Here is a 15,943-nt window from a genome sequence, read left to right as displayed (position 1 = left end):
ATCTTCCCAGTGAGTTGGTATTTCAGGCCAATGAAGTCATAGCTGTCTGCCCGGCAGTCTCCAGCTTGGAATCATTCATGCAAAATAAAGTTATTGCCAGAATTTCTCTTCACATACCTGCATTTGACGGAGGGCTCCTTGGACAGGTCAAGAGAGGTTTTGTTTGGTCAGTGGCATTTTCTTGTAATGGGAATCTTCCTAAGACAGATCTGTCCTAAACTGCAAGCAAAAGAGCCTACATGAGGTCCATTTCACAATCCATGTAGCACCAGGGCCATGACACTTAAATCTGGCTCAGTTCTAGAAATCAGACTAAACAAGCTAGAGGCAAAGCTAGATAGTAAGTACAGCAGTTTTGGGGTGAAGGATGAGTCATAGCAGATCAAATAGCCACAAACGGGTTGTAGTGCAGGGATAGGCAACCTAAGGCCCGGGGGCTGGATGCAGCCCAATCGCCTTCTCAATCCAGCCCACGGACAGTCTGGGGATCAGCGTGTTTTGACACGAGTAGAATGTGTCCTTTTATTTAAAATGCATCTCTGGGTTATTTGTGGGGCAGAGGAATTCGTTCATCCCCCCCCCCCAAAAAAAATATATAGTCTGGCCCACCACATGGTCTGAGGGACGGTGGACCAGCCCATGGCTGAAAAAGGCTGCTGACCCCTTGCTCATCTACAAGAATACAAAAATCACAAAGTTTGGGAAAAGTTGGGAACATTTGAGCTTGGTAGCTGCCAGATTATAAGGAAGTGGTTTTACCAGACAGTCAGCAAACCTTGTTAGAACTCAGTACAGGCAACTAACTGCAAGACACCACTACCACCACCTTGGGGAAGACTTTGGCATACTTTCACAAACATTTCATTATAACAAGAAAAGTCAGAAACTACATCTGAGAATGTCAAACATTTGACAGGAGTCTAAATTCTGTATTGGATTCACTATTGGTGAAACTAGTCAGCTAGATATTTTTATTAGAAGATGTCTGATTCCAAATCTTAGATAAAAGAAACCACCCCAAAGGAAGTCTTGGCCATAACATGAGCTTCATTTCCTCAAAGCTTTGTGATTTTGACTGATACATGATGAACCTGTCAGAGAATGGAATGTTGGTTCAGCCATTCATCTTTTGCTTGCCTCCATGCTTTAGAAAGTTCCCCACCTTTTAAAACTTAAAAAAGGTACGATTAATTTACTTGTTCATTTGTTTACTTTTTAATACACTCTGCCTCCCGGAGTGTAAAACTGCTCTGAGAATTGAGAAGGGGGAGGTTTCTTAGTGACACACAATCGGTGCTTCCCGCAGCTGGCATCTCCTTGCACATTTGTACTTCTGACCCCAGGCCACGGAGAGAGAAAATAGATGTGGATTTAATGTGGTTGCTTCCATATGTCAGCCTTTGCTGAAATGATGCTCTCCAGGTGTTTTGGACTACAACTGCCATGAGCCACAGCTAGCATGGGGGGTCAGAAGCAGCCCAAAGTGGGCGTTCCTTTCATAACTGAGAAACACAAAGATATTCCGTGAGAGTTTTTGCTACCAACACTCATGCTGTGGTTAACAAATTGCACACCAGCTCCTTATAATTGGAACCAATTTGGTCACTTAGGTAGGTTAACAAAATTGTCCTAGGAGCTAGTGGCATTTTGATTATTTTAAGGCTATTGCTTTTGTTGACTTCAGTTGGTGCCGAATCATTTTGAAGCCATAGTCAAGGGGTAGGGAATTCAATCAGACTAGTAGGCTGTATCTTACCCAACTTACCCAAGGGCCAAGTTTGACAGGTGGGTGGGGCTACTGACCTTTGACTCACCTGATGTCACGATGGCCTCAGGTGCCCTATTTTCACTCACACAATTTGAAATTAAACACTGCAGGCAGAGGCACAGTGTTGCACACCCTGGTGATCAGCTTTGCAGGGGTTTTGCAAACTTCCATTTGGGTCAAACATTTCTTTACCTGCCCTATGCATATGGTGTCATTTATGATGCCCGGTATAGAGCAACTGGGTGGCTTGACCAGAATGGCTTTTGGGCCCAAATAGGAAGTCCGGACAGGCTTCATTAGTCTCGCTATAGCTAGAAGAAAGCTTACAAACTGCGGTATGAGTTAACTATCATTTAATTTGCCATAAAAGTTAGTGCAGATGTGAGTGGTTATTTTGTGGCTGTAATGGTAGTTATCCCAAGAGAGAGAGGAAATACCCAAACAAATGAGGAAAAGAGGAGCTGCGCAGTATGTGTGCTCCTGATGGCCAACCCATAATTTGGCTGTCAGCCATTATATCCATTCTTGGTCAGTTTCTAGTCCAAATTCACCCATTGCGCTTCATGGCTGAGTGGAAATTTGAACCAAAGTGTCTCCTGTCCAAATCTGGCACAGTGTCCACTAAATTCTTGGCTCTCGTGACTCTAATGCAGAAGTGCAAGTCACAGTGTCCCTGTGTGCACAACCCTTGAGACTGAGAACCCAGTCACTCCAGGACACATGTTGCACTCTTGCTAAGTGCTTGTTGAGACGGATTTCATAAAATCTTTCTTACAAGTCTGTCTTCAGGCCATGCTCATTGTTCCCCAAAATTTATGAACTTCATTGCATGCTGCCGGATCTGTAAAAACATGTCAGGAGCAACCTGTAGTCCCCCGCCCCGGTGTGTGTGTTTAAAGTGCCTAAGGTGGAAATTTTCTTTGATGGGATGTTTGCTGGTTAGACTTTACCAAACCAGGCTGATATCTGTGGTTGGGTGGGTTTAACATCATTTTTATATTATTATTATTTTTAAATAGGCCAGTTTAGTTCATGAGGTGCAGACTTACAGAGATGCTATCTGAAATCTGCAATGGCCCTAGTTTTTATTCCTGTAGGTTCCCTCTGTTCCCTGGTACCTTTACCATGCAGTCCTCCCATGAGCTCAAACCTCCTAGGCTAAAAATGTATTAAATTGTTAGCATATCTAAGTTGATGTGTCAGCACAAAGTAGCTATTTTGGTGTAAAAGCTCAGCTATCAGAAAATAAATATGTCCCCATAAAAATAGAAGTAACTAAGCCTGAAGCATTCCACTATGTCACTTTTTATAAATAAAGCTGTTAACAATTGATATGGATCAGTGTGTAATCTGGCTTTTTCTTTGACCTAGTATCTCTGTGTGAACAGTACACTTAATCCTTTACACGTTTTTCCTCCCCTGTTCTCAAAGATCAATGTTTCTGAGCAATGAAAAATAAATCAAAACTCACAACTGATGCCAGAAATAAACACTGACCTTAAACAATGCTTGTGTAAATACTGGTTGGGTAGAAAATATATGAAAATAGGCTCTCTTCTAAAACTTCTTTGAGTGAATTTCATCAATGGTTTCCTTCTACATTTTTTTTTGGGGGGGGAGGTGGGGCAGTGGAATTGTTTTAATACCGCATCTGCATCATTTTCATCCTCTGCATCATGTGCCCATGTGCCATTTAATCAGAATGGGTGTAGTGGCCAATATGATCTGAACAAAATGCCTCAATGCAACGCCATGCATGAAGACTCAAGGATGTCCTTAAATAAAATCAGGTGGGTGAACACACTATGTGAGGGCAAAGAAGATTAGAAATTTTGTTTGAGAATCATTCATTGAAAGGTTGTCTTGCCAAGTGCAAGGTAGTTCTTTTAAAATGAGATTCAGAAGTAATAGAAAATGCAAGTGAGTGAGAAGATTAAAGATTTTATTCTAAACAGGAAGCAATACAGTGGTACCGCTGGTTGTGAACGGGATCCATTCCAGAGCTCCGCGCCTAGGACTTGCCGATTGCATGGTCGGCGGTTCGAATCCCCGCGGCGGGGTGCGCTCCCGCCGTTCGGTCCCAGCGCCTGCCAACCTAGCAGTTCGAAAGCACCCCTAAGTACAAGTAGATTAATAAGGGGCCGCTTACCAGCGGGAAGGTAAACGGCGTTCCGTGTGCTGCACTGGTTCACCAGATGCAGCTTGTCACACTGGCCACGTGACCCAGAAGTGTCTGCGGACAGTGCTGGCTCCCGGCCTCTTAAGTGAGATGAGCGCACAACCCTAGAGTCTGTCAAGACTGGCCCGTACGGGCAGGGGTACCTTTACCTTTACCTTTAAGAGAGGGTTTGCAGATTTAGCATAATTTAGATTAGGCCGTTGAGCTCAGCCTTTTCTAAATGCAATATTTTGGTCACCTTAGCAAAGCATTTGCAGTATGTATGCATGTATATGTAAGCAGCGTTCGAAACTCCCATTGTTCTAGGCAATTTCATCAGCGCAAGCAGTTTCTGATCTATGGGCACAATACTGCGCCTAAGATTTCAGATTAAAACTGCAGAGTGGAAGGAAAGGAGGACCTTTTTCTGCCTCCCCACTTCTAGCCACTCTCTGAAGAATGGAGAAGAGACCCTTTTCAGAATAGTAGGGGGTTGGGCAGGGGAAGGACTAGAGCATGTGAAAAATGAGCGTAATATTTTAGCTGCAGTTCATTCATTTTCAGCTTTGTACTATTGTTATGAGAAAGTGAAGCTAGACATTCCGTTGTTGTGCCCATAACCTTGGTTTAAGGTGCCCTTTAGCTCCTAGCTTTCATATATCAATTTCTAACACTGATACTAAGGCAAGAGAACTCGTAGCCTAGCTTGTGACTTTCTGATGGTCAGAAGTAATCACGCACTCTTTGTCCTTCCAAATTATAGTGCTCCATGTGCTCCATGTGCCCTGCTATAAAGCTCCTCTTCTGTCTGGTTGCCCTTTTGTGATCAGAGTTGCAACTTGACTTGCAGGATATGGCAGACATTCCTCCCCAGAGCAAAAGTACTGTAACAACTTAACGCTTGTATTAACTTGAAACCGATTAGTTGGACCTGCTGCCCCTCTTTTCCCTGCTCCTTTTTTATCTCACTGAAGCACATGATTTTAAAAGTTTTTAAAAACATGGCGAAATAGGCCAACTATTGCCGAACATAAAATGGGCGAGTACAGTGGCACCTTGGTTTACAACCATAATCCATTTGTAAACCAAAACAGGTTGTAACCCAAGGCACACGTTCGCCAATGGGGCCTCCAAAAAAATTTGTTTGTAATCCAAAAAAAAAGGGTTGTAATCCAAAAAATGTTTGCAAACCGGGACATGCACTTCCGGGTTTGTAATCCAAACGTATGCAAACCAGAGTTTTTGCAAACCAAGGTACCACTGTAATGTTTTTTTCAGTACATGCTTGCGCATGTATCAAGGCTTCTGTCCTGACACACACTTTGTGTGGGAATTTCTGGTACAGTGGTACCTCAGGTACACTTCAGGTTACATACGCTTCAGGTTACAGACTCTGCTAACCCAGAAATAGTACCTCGGGTTAAGAACTTTGCTTCAGGATGAGAACAGAAATCGTGCTCTGGCAGCGCAGCAGCAGCAGGAGGCCCCATTAGCTAAAGTGGTGCTTCAGGTTAAGAACAGTTTCAGGTTAAGAATGGACCTACGGAATGAATTAAGTTCTTAACCCAAGGTACCACTGTATATGTGCCAACCTTTCATCTTCCCCCGATGCAATTTTTAGGAGATCATTACAGTTCAGTAACTTGAATCCATCACATGCTCACATTCTGGCTGCCCTCACATAATTGTACTGAATTTCTGCAGTAGGCTGGAAAGAAGGCTTTTTTTTAAAAAAGGCAAATTGCTAGCATTGGGAATGAAGCAAGTGCCTTAATCTCTTCCATTCCTTTCTTGTGTGGTGCTTTAGTTTCCCATGAACAGTGGCATAGCGTGGTTGTCAGCACCCGGGGCAAGGCAAGTAATTTGCACCCCGTAACCCATGGATTTGCGCCCCCTAACCCTAACCCCCAGATGTTGCACCCGGTGCGGCCGGCCCCCCCTGCACCCCCCACGCTACGCCACTGCCCATGAAGAAGAATAAGAAATGTCCATTTTGGATCTCCTTTTTGTTGCAGCTCTTACCTTAAAAGTAAGATGTATATCAGAGAGTGATTTCAAGATGGTTGTGGCTGCATTTCACATTCACTGCTGCATGGTTGTGACATGGGCGTAGCCAACGGGGGACGGGGGCATCTCCCCCCCCCCATCAATAGAAATACTTGACTAACTGACCAATCACGGTGGTTCAGCTCCCACTAACAAAAATCCTGTCCCCCCTAACAAAAATCCTGGCTATGCCCATGTGCTGTGATATTTGGCAAGTAGTTGCTAAAGCACAGTAGGTAACAGTGGGATACACCATTGCATTTAGGGCAGAAATGAGACACACACACACACACACACACACACACACACACTGATAGTAAGCCACAATGAACTCAAAACAAAAAAAAATTCCTTCCAGTAGCACCTTAAAGACCAACTAAGTTAGTTCTTGGTATGAGCTTTCGTGTGCATGCACACTTCTTCAGATCTGCATGCACACTTCATGTGTATCTGAAGAAGTGTGCATGCACACGAAAGCTCATACCAAGAACTAACTTAGTTGGTCTTTAAGGTGCTACTGGAAGGAATTTTTTTTGTTTTGACTGTGGCAGACCAACACAGCTACCTATCTGTAACAATGAACTCAGTGTGACTTCCATTTGGGAAGATGTGTATAAGATTGCACTGTCGATCTGTTACACTTGGGAATCTTCTTTCATTCATACTATCCTACTACTTTAATAGTTGTCATTTTAGATAGTGCTATGTGTGACAGCAGATTTCCATCAGAAGAGACAAAGGGATTCATTCAGCATGTAATTTATCTTTTTTTAAAGAAAGGGAACAGCGAGGAACATTTGACAAACTCAGGTTTCTTGAAAACAGATTGCAACTTAATTTACTCCTGTGGAGTGCCACCTGCTTAAGATATGAACCAGGAAAAGTTGAGCTTGGTTCAATTACAGCAAACAATGCTGTTCTTTTGTATGACACTTGAGAGCAGTTTCTGTTCTCTTTTTTAATCTGGGGAGCTGCATAGAAACCTGTGCAACTAGATCTCTGGACTCCACAGCAAGAAATCTCCCCAAGGACCAGATGTTCTCTCTTAAAAGCTGCCCGACAGCCGTTACTTACTCGGGTTTTCTTGATTTGATGCCACTGACTCTCAAGTCCCAAGGTCTAGTTTTACCTCTTGATTATCTTGGGAGCATTCAAGCGACTCCATTATCACAGTAAGAAGTGCAAAGTTCCCTGCCCTCTCTCTCTTTAAGAAAAGAGCCACCAGCCTGACCTGGCTATGGATACCCAGTGAGGTTGGAGGCTGATCTGGGCTGTTCTTCACTTTAGTCACTCTTTCTCCATCAACAATTCCTACCGTATTGGCCCGGATATAAGCCGCACTCGAATATAAGCTGCACTTTTAAATTGGAGGTGTGTGTGGGGGGGGGGGAATACCTGCATATAAGCCGCTCCCATCCTCACTGTTCCTGGCTGCATGCTGGGGGGGGGGCTGCGCTGTGTTGCCGGCTCTCTCCCTTCCCGGCCTTGGGGGAGAACGTGGGGAACTATGCACAGGGTGGGTGGCGCTTTGCCACGCTCCTGGCACTGTTTGCCCTGCGCTCCTGGCTGCATACCTTAAGGTCGCGAATATAAGCCACACTTTAAGTTTTCACGGTTGGAATTTGGGGGGAAAGTGAGGCTTATATTCAGGCCAATATGGTATTTTATGTCTAGAGCTATATATAAATAGTCTGTGTGCCTTCTCCGTGTGGCCTGCTGGGAATATGCATTGTGCAGAGACTGGGTGTGCGTGTCTCCTGGAAGCTGGCTGGAGGGAGCTCTCAGCCATTTCCCTACTCTACACCCATTAACATCAGAAGATTACTAGTGGCACTTGGCCTCACTTGCATTCCAGCATTGTTATCCTCATATTGCAGTTTGCTAATCTGAGGCAGTGTACAATAACCCTGCAATATAGCTCACTGTCAATAGTGCTATGAGCTTGTGGGTGCTAGACCACTCTTCTCCCTGGATCAATAGTGTTAAAAAAATCTAATCAAGCCTTCTGATCCCTGGATCCAGCAAGTGCTAAAAGCTACCGGTAATCAAGCCAGGCTAGCTTCCTGAACCCCTGGAGTCAGCAAGTGTTAAGATATAAGCCAGGCAATCGCCTGGGTGACGGGCCATTAAGAGAGCAAAGGAAGGGAGCTCTGTGTGAGATAGCAAAGGGGTCAAAACACAGAAAGTGAGAAGGATGAAACTCAGAGTCTGAAGGAGAGCTGTGGTGCAACCTAGAAGCAAAGGAGAGAGAGAGAGAGAGAGAGAGAGAGAGAGAGAGAGAGAGAGAGAGAGAGAGAGAGAACCAGGCCGAATCTCTGCTTGAATCCAAGGCTGTGGCTACAGGAGAAACAAGACCCTTTTGAAGTGTTAATGCTGTGAACCCCTCCATCACAGGCTCGGGTTGCATATATGTTTAAATAAACCATATATCATAAAAACACCACAGTCTCCACTGCGTCACATTTCCAAAAGGAAACACAAAACCTGGGTAAGTGTCTTGAATCCCTGGAATCTCGCATTGCTCAGATGTTGGGGTGACCTGCAACAACATTATAGGTTAAAGGTGGAGCTGGTGCTAATTTGGATCCCCATTACAAATTCTCCACTGATTTATATGAGCAGCTCTCACCTCCACCCCCAGGAACGGTGGAAAAGCTCTACTGAAACAGTAAACTGGTGCTGGGTATTTGTCTAGTTATAATAAATATGTAGTGTGAATGCTGAGAATTCTGCTTGAGATTATGAGGGAGGAATTGAATGCAGTTCTAAGAAGTTTGCTCCACCCTGCAAGGCACGCCTCCCTCTGGAGGCTGTTCTGAGGGGTCTCCTGACCCTCCCCAAAGCCAGCTCAGGGGACATGAGGGCACGTGGGGAGGGGAGAGGACTCCTCGTGCTGTGCTGGTGGCATTCCTTGTGTGGGCTTCCGCTGGCGGGTGAATCGCACTCTGGACTCCCCTTGTACAATTCTCGGAGAGAGGAAGTCTGTAGAGTACAACTCTACAACTCTTTCTTACACTTTCCCACATTCCCAAATCAGCAGATCACTTCTAGATAAATTAGGTGGTGTTTGAATTCTCCTGTTCACCAAGTAGAAAGCATTTTCATTCTCTCTTCTGAAGCCACAATATTCCTGACAGGTTTTGCTTTCTGCAAATGCAACCTGTTTCTTCAAGAATGTCAGGATCCTGAGGTAAAAAAGCTCCTTAAAGCCACAATGTAGTCACAACATTCTCTGTTCCTCAGCAGTCCTAGTATTCAAGTTCTTTCTCCTCTTCCATCTCCTAACTGTGGCCTCAGCCAGTGCAAACTCATACACATCTCTCTCTTTCTCTCTGTGTGTGTGTCATTCCATTCACCAAACAGGAGTATCTTTCATAAGAGGAAAATGCAGAGTCATGTTTAGGAATGCAGATGGGCGAAAGAGAACTCACTGTGCTTTGTCCACTCCCGAGGTAATTTTCCAATAAGCTCCACCACAGGAATATAGCTGACATCAGAACAGAGGAGACTAACTGAATTTGTGAACAGTCCCCCCAAATCCATGAGGCAGGGACACTGAGGCCTCACCACCTGCAGTCTTGGTATACATATGTCCAACACTTTTAAATTGCATGTCTAGGTAACCCTAACTTCTGCATGATTTGCACGGTTCACAGATTTGTAAAATTCTGTAACTTTTACTGTTTTGTTTAACCCACAGAGCCACCCGCGTCGCCTACTGATATATAGTTCTACACATAAAATAGGAACAGTTAACGGAGAAAGAGACTTAGCATACATTTTCCTAGTAGCAGCTGGACTGGTGATAGTTGCTTATTATATTATCTCTGTTGCACTGATGCAAATGACTTGAGTGTCGCTAGGAACCTTTGACCAACTAGCACATGTTAATTTTCAAGCTGCTCTGCAAACTATGGTTGAAAGATGAGATATCCTATTTCAAATACTTTTTGTCATGGGCATTTTATTGAAATATCAACATAGTATTTTAGAAAATCTTCACTGACATTTCACATACCTGAAGACTGATTAGATGGACCGGAAAATGCCCAGTGGGGATTCTTCCTCCTCCCATAATACTCTTTACAAGCTCCACTTTGAAAAGGACCCAGCACACCTGGCTCTGAAGGCATAGAGCAGCATGCTATTTTTCTAGACTGTAATTGTGGAACAGATTTCCTTCTCTTATTTTTATCAGCATTCCCTCTCCCTTTCTCCACCACCACTAGCTCTCAGTGAAGGGAGAGCAGAGCGAGTTTGCCATCTTGACAATCACACATTTAATCAAAACAAAAAACCAGGTAGTCTGATGACTCTCTCATACTCTGCTGCATGTGCTTTTGGTTTATGGAGGAAGCAGCCGGCTTTGTTCTGCCTCGTTCAGAACACTTTCAGGAGAGCAGCACCATCATCCCAGGCCAGGAGACCCTAGCCAGGAAGATGGGAGGCACACAAATGGCAGCCTTACCTTGTCCTAGGCTTCCAGTATCCTGGTCCAGCTGCCAGCCATTTTAAAAGGTATCTGGAACAGAAGGTGGAATTGGAGCAGATCTCTTGCAGGGGGCTATCACAACAAGAGTCTGTTCACCACGATTGCCCTGTTCCTGCATGGGGGAGGTCTGATAATTTAATATGTCGTTACAATTATATTCCACTTGTTCCTCAAGGAACTCAAGGTGGTGTACATAGCAATTTTAACTTTCATTGCTATCAATCTCCAAGTAATTCTGGGAATTGCAATATCCAGTGTTCTTTGTAGTGCCCAGAATTCTTTGAGTAAAAGCCTGTGTTTTAAAGGTCTAGTACGTACACAGCCAGAGACCCATATGTTTAGTCTTGCTCATTATTCACACCACCCTGAAGTGGGTCTCACACTATGGGGCACAATAGTTAGGGTGAACATTGTGAGACTTCTCTGTTGGATTAGTAGCCCCACCCTAACCCAAACTACTGTTCCCTTGGGGAGAGGGAACAACTATTTAAACAAATTTATGTTGTGTAGATATGTACACTTGCTTCTTTCTTTCCCTTTCTCTCTATCTAGAATAAGGGGTGTGAGGATTTTTACCTGAGTCCATCCCTCAACCCTTCCAACCTACATGACTGATGATTAATGACTATGAAGTTGGGGTGTGGAGTGGGGAAAACACAGTGGTGTTTGTGTTAGGGGGAGTGTTTCTCTGCTTCTGCTCCGTGGACCACACTGTGGCAGAAGGCACACGGTGTTCCCTTTAGTAGGAAGTTTTGGTAATTTTCCTTCAAGGATGAAAACTGGCAAAATAGACTGCTCTTCCCTCCCCTGACACCAGGGTCAAAGTAAATAAACAGCAATGAAGTAGAAGCTCAAAACAGGAATATAAAAGTGGAGAAAGTTGATGGAACTTTTTAGTTAACTTTCTGGCTGGGTTGCTTAGAATTATCTAGATCTAAACTCTGTTGAATACACAACCGTTAGTTCTTTGGTCGAAGAGGCAGATAGCCATGTTTGCTGCACCAGAATGTTCTGGTTCTGATAATGTAAAGGTTTTGGCTAGATGTCTAAATCTCGGTTGTCAGTTGCAGCATGTAAGGCTTCGTATAAACTGTACATTTAAAACACGCTTTTCCCTCTCAAAGAATTTTGGGCACCATCATTTACCCCTCACAGAATTCCCAGCCACTCTTAACAGTCCACAGTGCCCAGAGTTCTTTGGAGGTGGAAAGCGGCTTCAGATGTGCTTTAAGGGTTTGATGTGTGTATCTCTCAGTCATAGACTCTCTGATCCTTATACCTTGTGGGGGGGTGTTTTGTTAAGGAGAAGGGTAGCAGTTCAAGGAGTAAATGTGGAATAGCGCAACTGTGTGTATGGGCAGCAAAACCCCTATGGTGTTGCAAGAGTTTTAAAAATGATTGTGTGGCTATATACATCGTATGCTTAGGGAAGCTTTTAATATTTGATGAATTATTGTATTTTAATATTTTGCCCAGAGTGGCTGGTAAAACCCAGCCAGATGGGTGGGGTATAAATATATTATTATTATTATTATTATTATTATTATTATTATTATTATTATTCACATAGTGCATTTCGACAAAGAGTTTTCAAAAGAGTTTTGAGATTGCCACATGAGGCAATTTAACCCATGGACACTGAACCCATTGTTCACATGTATCTTTACAGTAACGCGCAGGGCTTTTTCCTGGTGGTACTCAATGGTACGCAGTATGGGCACTTCTTTCTCTTCTCAAATCCTGCGATAAGCTAAATGGAGGGTGGGGAGAGCAAGAAAGCCATCATGGCCAAAAGAGGGGCTGTGAACAGCAGGAGGCTGAAGTGGTGAGGAGAAGGAGGCCCTCTCAGTCCGAAGGTTGCATTGTCCCTCCTCGGTTCTCCCCATGGATGTGCGGCTATGCGCTGCCTCACGGTGCTGTGAGCGGCCGGCTGAGCATGAGCGCCACTTCCCTTTTGTCTCTGCTCACTCTTTCCATGTCTGTGGGGAGAGAGAGAAAGGGGGGAGGAAGCAGCAGCCCCATTCTGTGGCTAGGGAAGCCTTAGAGGTGAGCGCAGGTGTGGCTGGAGGGACAAGGAGGGACGGGTGGGATTCTGGGTGGGTGTGAAAAGCAGACAAGGCAAGGTGGGGGAGAGGCTGAAGAAGGGGAGGGGAACGCAGAGTGGGGGCAGGACAAGAGAGAGAGAGAAAGGGAGGAAGAGGATCTTGGTGAGTTCTGGTCTGGCACTTTTTTGTAGAAAAAAGCACTGGTAATGAGGATCCAAAACATGAATTGAAACAAAAAAATGCTATTTTTCCCTCAATTTTAAAAGCCCTTTTGGGGCTGAAATCTTGTGCCTAACTACTTGTTCTCTTGTGTGGCATGCTTCCAGTTGTTGTTTGGTCATGTCCGACTTCGTGACGCCATGGACCAGAGCACGCCAGGCGCTCCTGTCTTCCGCATTTGAAACCCCACTAGAAGAACCCATATTAGTGGGGTGTGGATAGTGGAAAAATGAAGAGCTTTACACCCATTTTCCAGTTATGAGCCAATGCTGAGTCACTGGTTCAGCATGTGTTCATCTCTCCCTGATAACACATGCGATTTGAAACTCTAAACATGCTGCTGTCAGATGGGTCAGGTTAGAGAAAGCACACACAGCGCAACATTCTTTGCACCCCCCTCCAGGGCGCTTGTCGGCCAAGCCTGGCTATCTGCCTGCCACCTGGGGTGGAAATACACAACAGGAACATTCTTGTCACCCTGGCCATGTCACCCATCCTCGCATTTTCACATAACATCAGAAATGACCTCTGCTCATTCTGACTCTCCATGAAGAGACTATTTGTGTATGCCTTGCGTTCATTTTGGGTAACCCATTCAGTGAAAATGGCTCTTGTAAGCTGTTTCCTTTCATTATGTCTCATCCAGTCAAATAAGGAAGCCTTCTCCGCTCTGTTGGGTGTTTAACTGGGAGAAGCAAGTTCTATTGTCTCAAAGCTATTGTTATGTTTGGTTTCCCATACAGTAAAGTGAGGCAACACAGAAAACCCTTTGTTTTATAAATTCAATACATAAAGAATAGAGCTAGCTTGGGCAATGTAACAAACTTGAATGGGGTGATTTATATTTTTGAAATTGATTGCTCCTGGCTAAATAGTTTTGTCATTCTCCCCAGTGTAAGAGTTTGAGGCATACTTTCCTAGAGGCAAATACTGCTGGATTCTGTGAGACTCACTTGCAAATAAGGATAGGTGAATCTGCCAGTTTTGATTTCTTTGTTTCTTATATTTCCCAGTCTTACACTCAGTTCTCCGCATTACTTTGTGAATTACTTTACCCTGCATGTGCATTTTTTAAAATGTAGCTTGACTAGAAAACTGCATTGCAAAATTCAAAGGTGTATGACTTGGAGGCGAACCAAATTTTGGTTTGCATATTGTTCTGGAAAGTGTGAATTGGGTAATCTCACCTTTAAATGTGAATTGAATCAAATTTCTCCCCTAAGTAAATATATACAGGATTGTGCCATGAATAACTTATTTTGATAAGCATGTAGTGAACTGAGGGTTGTATCCAGCATTAGTCATACTTAGAGCATGACCGAAAGTACTCCAATGAAATTAATGGACAATACTAAATTCTGTCCATTAATCTATGTGGATTTACCATGAGTGGAATTTAGGTGGGTACAGTGACCAGAGTGTACCAGATTTTAGCCATCTGTCTGCTGTGAAAGTAGCTTAATAATTTTGGAGGATCTCCCCCCTCCTTTTCATCACTGAGTGAGTTTTGGCTCAAGCACCTATCTGTATATATAATGGCCTCATCCGGGTGCCATTAAAAGTGCATGCATTCACTGCCATGCAGGAGGAAATGCCCAAATGTGGTTGTGTCAAGCTATCCAAAGTCAGTGACAAAATTTTTATTGATTGTAAATGATTTGGTATAGAGTTCTCTGTGTTTAATTTAATTTGAAATTTCTATACCACTCCAGGTATCATAAACTGTCTGATGGGCTAACAAGATTTAAAGCATCAAACAACAATCAATACACAAGAGCAGCGTAAAATGGTAGCAGGGCAAAACAAAAAAGATAAAAGTAGCATTAAAAACTCCATCTAAATGCTTGACTTATTTTATTTTATTTTTTAGAGAGGTTTTCACCTGGCACCCAAATGACGACAGCCTCCATGCCAGATAAAACACTCTAGGGAGTGTTTTAGAGTTTGGGGATTCAGTCAACTATGTAGGCCTATTGGACAATGAATTTAAGTTAGTCATGTTTATTAACTCCTTTACTCTGAGTAGGGCCGGAATGGAATATTCCCCAAGGTACTGTAACTGAGAAGGTGGCTTCAGAGTATATGGACAATGGAAAAGATCAGGGACTCTTCTTGAGGGGACCATCTTGTTTCGTAGAAGTACGGGAGTATTTTTTTTTTTAGTTGCGCAGATGCATAGTTTCCAGATATATGCACATGGAGCAAAGTGACTGCAGGCAAACACTTTCTCCTCAGTCATTTCAGACAGTGAGATTACAGTGAGTCGTGGTCTATTCACAACCCTCTCTCCCCTTGCAGTGCATACAGACATTGCCCAGCAGCAATGACAGGCCTGGATGTGTGTCAGCCTGTCTTCTAATGAAGAAGCTGCAAAAAATGCTGCCTTGTGAGGTTTAGAAAATCACTCACATTCCGTATTCTTTCTTAATCTCACAGATGGACATTATCAATGCAGCCCACACAGTCTTTGTAGCATAAAGTAATTTATATAGAAGGACCTATTAAAATAATTGCATTTGGAAGTATCTTTGCAGCCTGTTTAGCTAAAGCAGGCATAGGCAAACTCGGCCCTCCAGGTGTTTTGGGACTACAACTCCCATCATCCCTAGCTAACAGGACCAGTGGTCAGGGATGATGGGAGTTTTAGTCTCCAAACGTCTGGAGGGCCGAGTTTGCCTATGCCTATGCCTGAGCTAAAGCTTAGCCTCCTTTGTTCTGAGTTTTGCCACATTTTGATTAAGCTTGAATGTGTGCCCATGGCTACATAGTAGTATAGTGGCAAATTCAGAAGTGTGGGGTCTCTTAAGGAAAGTCAGAACCATTTAAGATTATACAATAATAACAATGAGGATTGCATTGCAGTAATCAATGCAGATCTTCCTTTGCTGCTTTTCAGCTAGATCTATTTCCCATGATGGAGACGGGCAAATTATCCACTGCCTTATGGGAGAAAAAAAGGCTAAGGAGTAAATCCTACATTAAGTGGAGTCCCTAAGATGATGGTGCCTTGTATACCTCCTTCCAGCAACCCCTGCAGCCAAGCTGGTGCCAAATGGCCACTTACCTGCTTTCCTTTGGACCAAATTAGTCTTGTCGTCTGAGCAGCCCAGGACCTCCATACACATTGCCCAGGCTTGTGCCCCGGGAAAGTCACTTTGGTGAAGCTAACACAGCAAAAACTATGTGGGAAACAGCAGTTACGAGTAACTGGTCTC

General features: G+C 43.8%; 1 protein-coding gene across 1 annotated transcript in view; it reads left to right on the top strand.

Moving 5' to 3' along the window:
* Positions 1–15,943, top strand: part of COLGALT2 (collagen beta(1-O)galactosyltransferase 2) — a 59,733-nt gene that overhangs the window by 11,853 nt on the left and 31,937 nt on the right. The window lies entirely within an intron of this gene.

Source organism: Podarcis melisellensis, assembly GCF_964234715.1.
Source record: "Podarcis melisellensis genome assembly, chromosome: 6".
Taxonomy (NCBI): Eukaryota; Metazoa; Chordata; class Lepidosauria; order Squamata; family Lacertidae; genus Podarcis; species Podarcis melisellensis.
This window is presented reverse-complemented; position numbering and strand designations above follow the sequence as displayed.